Here is a 6156-nt window from a genome sequence, read left to right on the forward strand (position 1 = left end):
AGATGCAGTTTCTGAGATGCAGTGATGGGTAATAGGAAGAGCTTTGGACCAGGAGTCAGAAATCCCAGCTCAGATACGTATTAGCCAAATGGCCAGGGATATGCCATCTCATCCACTTCTCTGAAGGTCTTTTTTTTCATCTTAAAAAAAAGAATAATTGTCAGGTTGTGAAGAGAATCTTTTATAAACCTTAAAGTGTTTTAGAAATTTATTCTTCTTCCTTGGCTGAATGATGGGGGAGGAATGAGGCTAGGTATTGTTTTTTACTTCCTATGCATGCTTTATGCTATATGTGGTTGGTTGCTGTTCTTCCTTCTCGAGAGGACCCAAAGGACAGTCAGTGTGTCCATCTGTGGCTGATTAGAGCAATACGAGCTCGGAGTGCTCCGCCGAGGGCCGACACACACAGTCCCTTTGAACATTTCAGGGGCTTCCCTAACTTTGCGTGTTTCAAGTTTCTTCTGGGCTAATTCAATTCAGTTTTGCTCACAGAGCACAGCATCTTCTCTGATGAGGGTCCATGCTGGGTATTCCTGTGCCAGGGTCTCCCATGTCATACAATCAATTCTTCACAGGAATTAATGCTTGTTGACTGACCAACTGACCTAGAGGTGGGTAGGAGAAAGCAAGGCTAGGCGGACTAGGGATGGGGAATCCAGCTGAAAGAGTTCCAGACATAACAACCCTGCAGCTCTGCTCTGCTCCTTCCCCCATCTCCCTGTTTGCCTTCACTGATCCTTCCAGCACAAGCAATCCTAGTGGGAAGGGGATGGGTGCAAATCAAAGCTGCTGGGGCTTTGAGTCCGAGGTGGGAGGTACAGACACAGTTTAAAGGGAATGAAGTGATGGAATGCCTGAACAGCCAGAGGATGGAGAGTGAGGTTCATGGCCAAGAAGGTCAGTCCCAGGGTTTGCCTCTGGCTTTGCCAAAAGTACTGCCATAGGAGCAGGCACTGAATTTTGGAGTAATTTCCAAGAGGAAATTCTTCTCCAACTTTGACTCCGTCCCTTGGAAAGATATATGAGGAATCCGATGGAAATCCCAGTATGGATGGGGGGGTGAACAGAGGCATCTGTCTAAGGCCTTTGAGTGATCCCTCACTTGGAGGAGGAATTATCATGGCCATCTCCAAAACCCTTCTCTGACTGTTAAACCTTATAAGACAAGCAATTGTAGCCAGGGAGGAGTACGCTGGACATGGAGTCAGGAAGATCCAAATTCAAAACCTACCTGAGACAATTATTAGCTGTGTGATTGATTTTGGGCGAGTTAACCACAGTTTGCCTCAGTTTTCTCAACTGTAAAGTGGGGATAATAACTACACCTACCTACAGGGTGTTTCTGAGGAGCAAATAATATTTATAAAGTGCTTGCTTTGTACAGCACCTGGAACATAGCAGGAACTATATAAATACCTATTCATTCCTTCTGTTGTTTCCTCTCTACACAAGTTACTATTCTTCATTTTCAAAATAGGAGGGTGGGGGTGATAATTATAATCCCTACCTCCCAGAGTTGTGATGATTAAATGAAGCAACATATATATCTTAAAGCACTATATAAATGCTAGTTCTTGGGTTGGGAAGGCAACCTAGTACTAGTCAAGGATTACAAAGGAAATCATAATCCAAAGTCAGGAACTATATGAACACAAAGGATATCATAATTATAATGTAATAGTTACAAAAATATTTTATATGAGGAAAAATACAATTACAAACATACCCCAGTTGGGACCAACAGTACTCTCAACAGCAAAAAGTACCCAATTTCTACAGAGGCAGGTGTGTGTGTGTGTGTGTGTGTGTGTGTGTGTGTGTATGTATGAGAGAGAGAAAGACAGAGACAGAGGAAAAGAGAGAGAGAAAAAGACAGAGAAAAAGAAGAGACACAAAGGGACATAAATAGAGAAAGGAAAGACACAGACAGAGATACAGAGATAGAGACAAAGACACAGAAACAAAGAAACAGAGAGAGAGAAGAACAAGACACACACAGAGAGCTCAAATGCCTGTATTCCTCAGATAAGTGAAGTAAGGGAATGACATTAAGCTCATACTATAAGAGAGCCAATATAATCTAAATATAACAGCTGTTAATAGACTGTGAGCTTCTTGAATGGAAGTCTTTTGACCCTCTTTGTAACCCTGGTCTGACTTGGCTTAAAGCCTGGTACATTAGTAAATGTTTATTGATTGGCTGGCTGGCTCGCTGGCCAGGTATCAAGAGACCTAGATTTAAATATAAATTGCTTTCTTTTGCTAAACCTCAACTTCCTAATCCATAAAATGAAAAAATAATACTTGTCTCCCTATTGCAAGGAGCTGGTCTGAGGAGTGCTATAAGAAATTGGAGTTATTATTTAGGAGTAGAATCATGAGGATCATTAAAATCTTATCTCTGAATTTCAGTTTTCCCTTCTATAGAAATTCAAGACTTAGAAGAAACCTCAAGTTCATCTAATCAATTATTACTTGACTATGAATTCCCACTATGGCCTTTCTGACAAGTGATTATCTAGGGATCTCATTCCCTTCTGAAGTAGTCCATACATCCTTTGGGTGGCTCTAATTCTAAGAATTTGCTTGGAGGCAGAGAGGTTTGGGTCTCAAGACAAACCCAAGAGCTCTAGGCCCTCCAACCTAAGAAAGGAACTTGGATATTTGAGTTTGGGGTACACATTGTGACCTCCCCATAAGAACATCTATACAGCAATTTAAGATTTCCAGCTTTCCTCAGAACCCTGAGAGGTAGACAGTAAAGGTTATGTTCAGGAAGAAGTTCAGAAGTGACTTGCCTATGGTCATTTGAACTTGGTGAGTGCCAGAGATATGGACTCAGATCTGATCAACGAGTGCTCTTCCCCTCACATCCCTCTGCCTTTCACACATTAGTGGTCTTATCTTCCCCTCCAATATCCAGCCAACCCCACCCCTGTCCTGCCAGGGGTTTGCCCTGGCCCTGCTCACCCCAGTGGGTCATTACAGTAATGAAGCCCTCCTGGATGGCCCAATTAAGTTTAAATATCCATTCATGCTACTCTAGTCCCAAGACAACACACAGACTAATTGAGGTTTACAACAGCTGCAGGAACTAATCTATAAACTGCCATGTGAGGAGTGGCCCATGGGTCCTAGGGAGCCCAAGGGACAGGGGTTGAACTCTCTAAGTGGGGTACATGGAGTATCTTGGTATTATTAGTCTCTCTCCTCAAATCTTTCCCCATGGGCCCATCTTCCACAAGGCTGCCTAGGTGATTTTCCTTAGGTGAGATCTGACTATGCTACCATCCTACTGGTTGAGCTCAGGTGGCTCCTAGGAGAAAATATAAACTCCTGTTTTAGCTTTTAAATTCCTTTAACCTGGCTTCCAACCCATCTTTCCAGCCTCATTACATATTCTTCCTCCTCCCATACTTCCAGCCAAAGTGGACTTCTCTTTGTTCCTCACACATAAATGGTCCTTTTTCTGCATTGCACTGGTCCCATGTATCCCATACCTGGAATTCACTCTGTTCATCTTGTATCTCAAGCATCATGTTCTGTCTGATCACTCTCTCCCCCCACTTCCTAGTGTTCTTCCAGCCATCCACTTCTTTATATTTATTCTGCTCAGTATAGATTTTTTTGTTTATATATAGACATATATATATATTTGTATAGATATATTTGTCTCCCCACAGACTGTTAGCTCCATAAAATTGAGATGATTTACTCTTTGTATTTTTACCTAATGCTTATTGACTGACTTGTATTCTGAACTCTGAGAAAAAAGCAAGCCCTTTTCCCTCATACTCACAAACTTAGAGAACTATGGGGCAGCTAGGGAGACAGTCCAACATATGAAGGTTTTAAATCTCATGGTTTGTAGTGAGAGAACTGGAGTTAGAATTCTGAGCTGAAGTTCCAGGTCTAACAATGCTGGCTTGGGTGCACCTGAACAAGTTATTTCACCTAGCTAAGTCCAGTTCTTCAATTTACAGCTGCCTCACAGGGTTATTTTTTGTTGTTGTTGTTAGTATTTTTTTTCATTATAGATTTTTATTGACAAAACATATGCATGGGTATTTTTCAACATTGACCCTCACAAACACTTCTATTCCAACTTTTCCCCTCCTTCCCTCCACTCCCTCCTCTTGATGGCAGGAAGTCCCATACATGTTAAATATGTTAAAGTATATGTTAAATCCAATATATGTATACATATTTATACAGTTATCTTGCTGCACAAGAAAAATCGGATTTAGAAAGAAGGTAAAAATAACCTGAGAAGAAAAACAAAAAGGCAAGCAAACAATAATAGAAAGAGTGGAAATGCTATGTTGTAGTCCACATTCAGTTCCCAGTGTTCTTTCACTGGGTGTAGCTGGTTTTGTTCATTGCTGATCAATTGGACCTGATTTGGATCCTCACCGAATTATGATGATAGAAATGCTTATAGAAATATATAAAAACATAAATACTCAAATGAGTAATAGAGATTGTGACCCTGCAGTTCACGTCTCATCCTGTGTGATTCTGCTCTGTCTGCTTGTCCAGCCCTAAACTCTCCTAACCTTGTCTTGGACTTCCAACTGCCTTCTGGACATCTTGACTCACAGCTCTATGTATATAATCTTCCCTCGTTCCTGACTTCCCTTTCACCATCAAGGGCACACCAGCCTCCCAGCCCCCAGTTCACAACCTTGGGGGCATTCTCAACTCCCCTTCCTCTCATTCTCCACTCCTAATAATCAAGGAGTAGCAACGTTAGGTTAAGAGTGCTAAGCCTGGAGTCCAGACGACCCCAGTTCAAATTCAACTTTAATGACAACCTCTGGGTGAATCAACACCTGTTTGCCTCAATCTCTTCATCTGCAAGAGGGAAACATAATAATAGCATCTTTCTTCTACGACTGTGAGGGAAAAAATGAGATTACTGTAAAGCAGGAAGTACTTTGTAAATGTTAATTCTCATTATTATTTTACCTCTCACATCACTTGTATCACACACACACGTGCACACCCACACACACTCTCTCTCTCTTTCAGCTCCAGTGGCTCCCCATTACTTTCCAAGATCAAATATAAAACCCTCAATTCTTTCTATCTACCTTTCCAGCCCTCTTACATCTTAGCCCCTCACCTGCCTTTGATCCAGTAACCGGCCCGTACTCTCCTCAGACATGACCCTCCATCTCTCGGCTCTGTACCTTTTCCCCAGCTGCCTCCCAATACTTAGAACTTTCTTTCATGGCTTCCTTCAAGTCCCTGCTATCGAGGCTAAGAAGCTTTTCCCAGTCTTTCTTGAGAGGCTTTATCCCTTTGAGAGGGATTATCTCTAATATTGCATGTATAAAATAGCTTGTTTGTGCATTGAGTATTCTTAGACCATGAGCTTAAGTTGTTTTGTTTTTGCCTTTCTTTGTATTTGTTAGTGCAGTGCCTGACACAGAAAATCCCTAAAAATAAATGACTTCAACTAGAACTCGAGCCCCCGAGAGGCGTTCATCCAACGTGCCCATGACTTTCCTCCATTTCTCCTGGCATCGTAAGGATGCCAGTGGATCCCATGAGGCAGATATCAGCTGTTCCTCACACAACCAGCTCTTCTTTACTGTTTTTGTTTTTGTTTTTTTTTTTTAAAGCATCAGTTAACTCCGAATTTCTTTCTGGGGCCTCATTTGAAATGTTTGTCTCCTCATCACCTCCCACACTTCTTTCCACTGCTCTCTGGGTGATAATTTCCATTTTCAATTCATCAGAAACCACAGTGGCATTCTATAACTTATTGTGATTATCAGTTTCTCTCTCCCATCATGAGAACACTGATGACGTGGACTGTTTGACCACAGTCACTGGCTTGGTTGTTCCTGGGATTGGTTAGACAAATGGACACATTTCTTGTGAGCATTAACAAATCAGGGTCCAAATGGACAATAGAAATCAGCTCAGGTTGAAGCCTGTGGAAAGCTCAGGGGCTGCCACCCCAAACTCCCTGGATCTTTCCTGAGACAGAGTACCAAACCCCAAGGTGACCCCCTTAGCCGTTTGCCACCTTGCAGTGTGCTGAGCACCTGGGAGGGAGGGAGGGCAGCCAGAGTAGAACCCAAGCCAATATCCACCTCTCTGGGTGACCTATGCCATAGAAAATGCACTTACAAGTCTGCAGATCTG

The sequence above is a fragment of the Sarcophilus harrisii genome, chromosome 3 (genome assembly GCF_902635505.1).
Source record: "Sarcophilus harrisii chromosome 3, mSarHar1.11, whole genome shotgun sequence".
Lineage (NCBI taxonomy): Eukaryota > Metazoa > Chordata > Mammalia > Dasyuromorphia > Dasyuridae > Sarcophilus > Sarcophilus harrisii.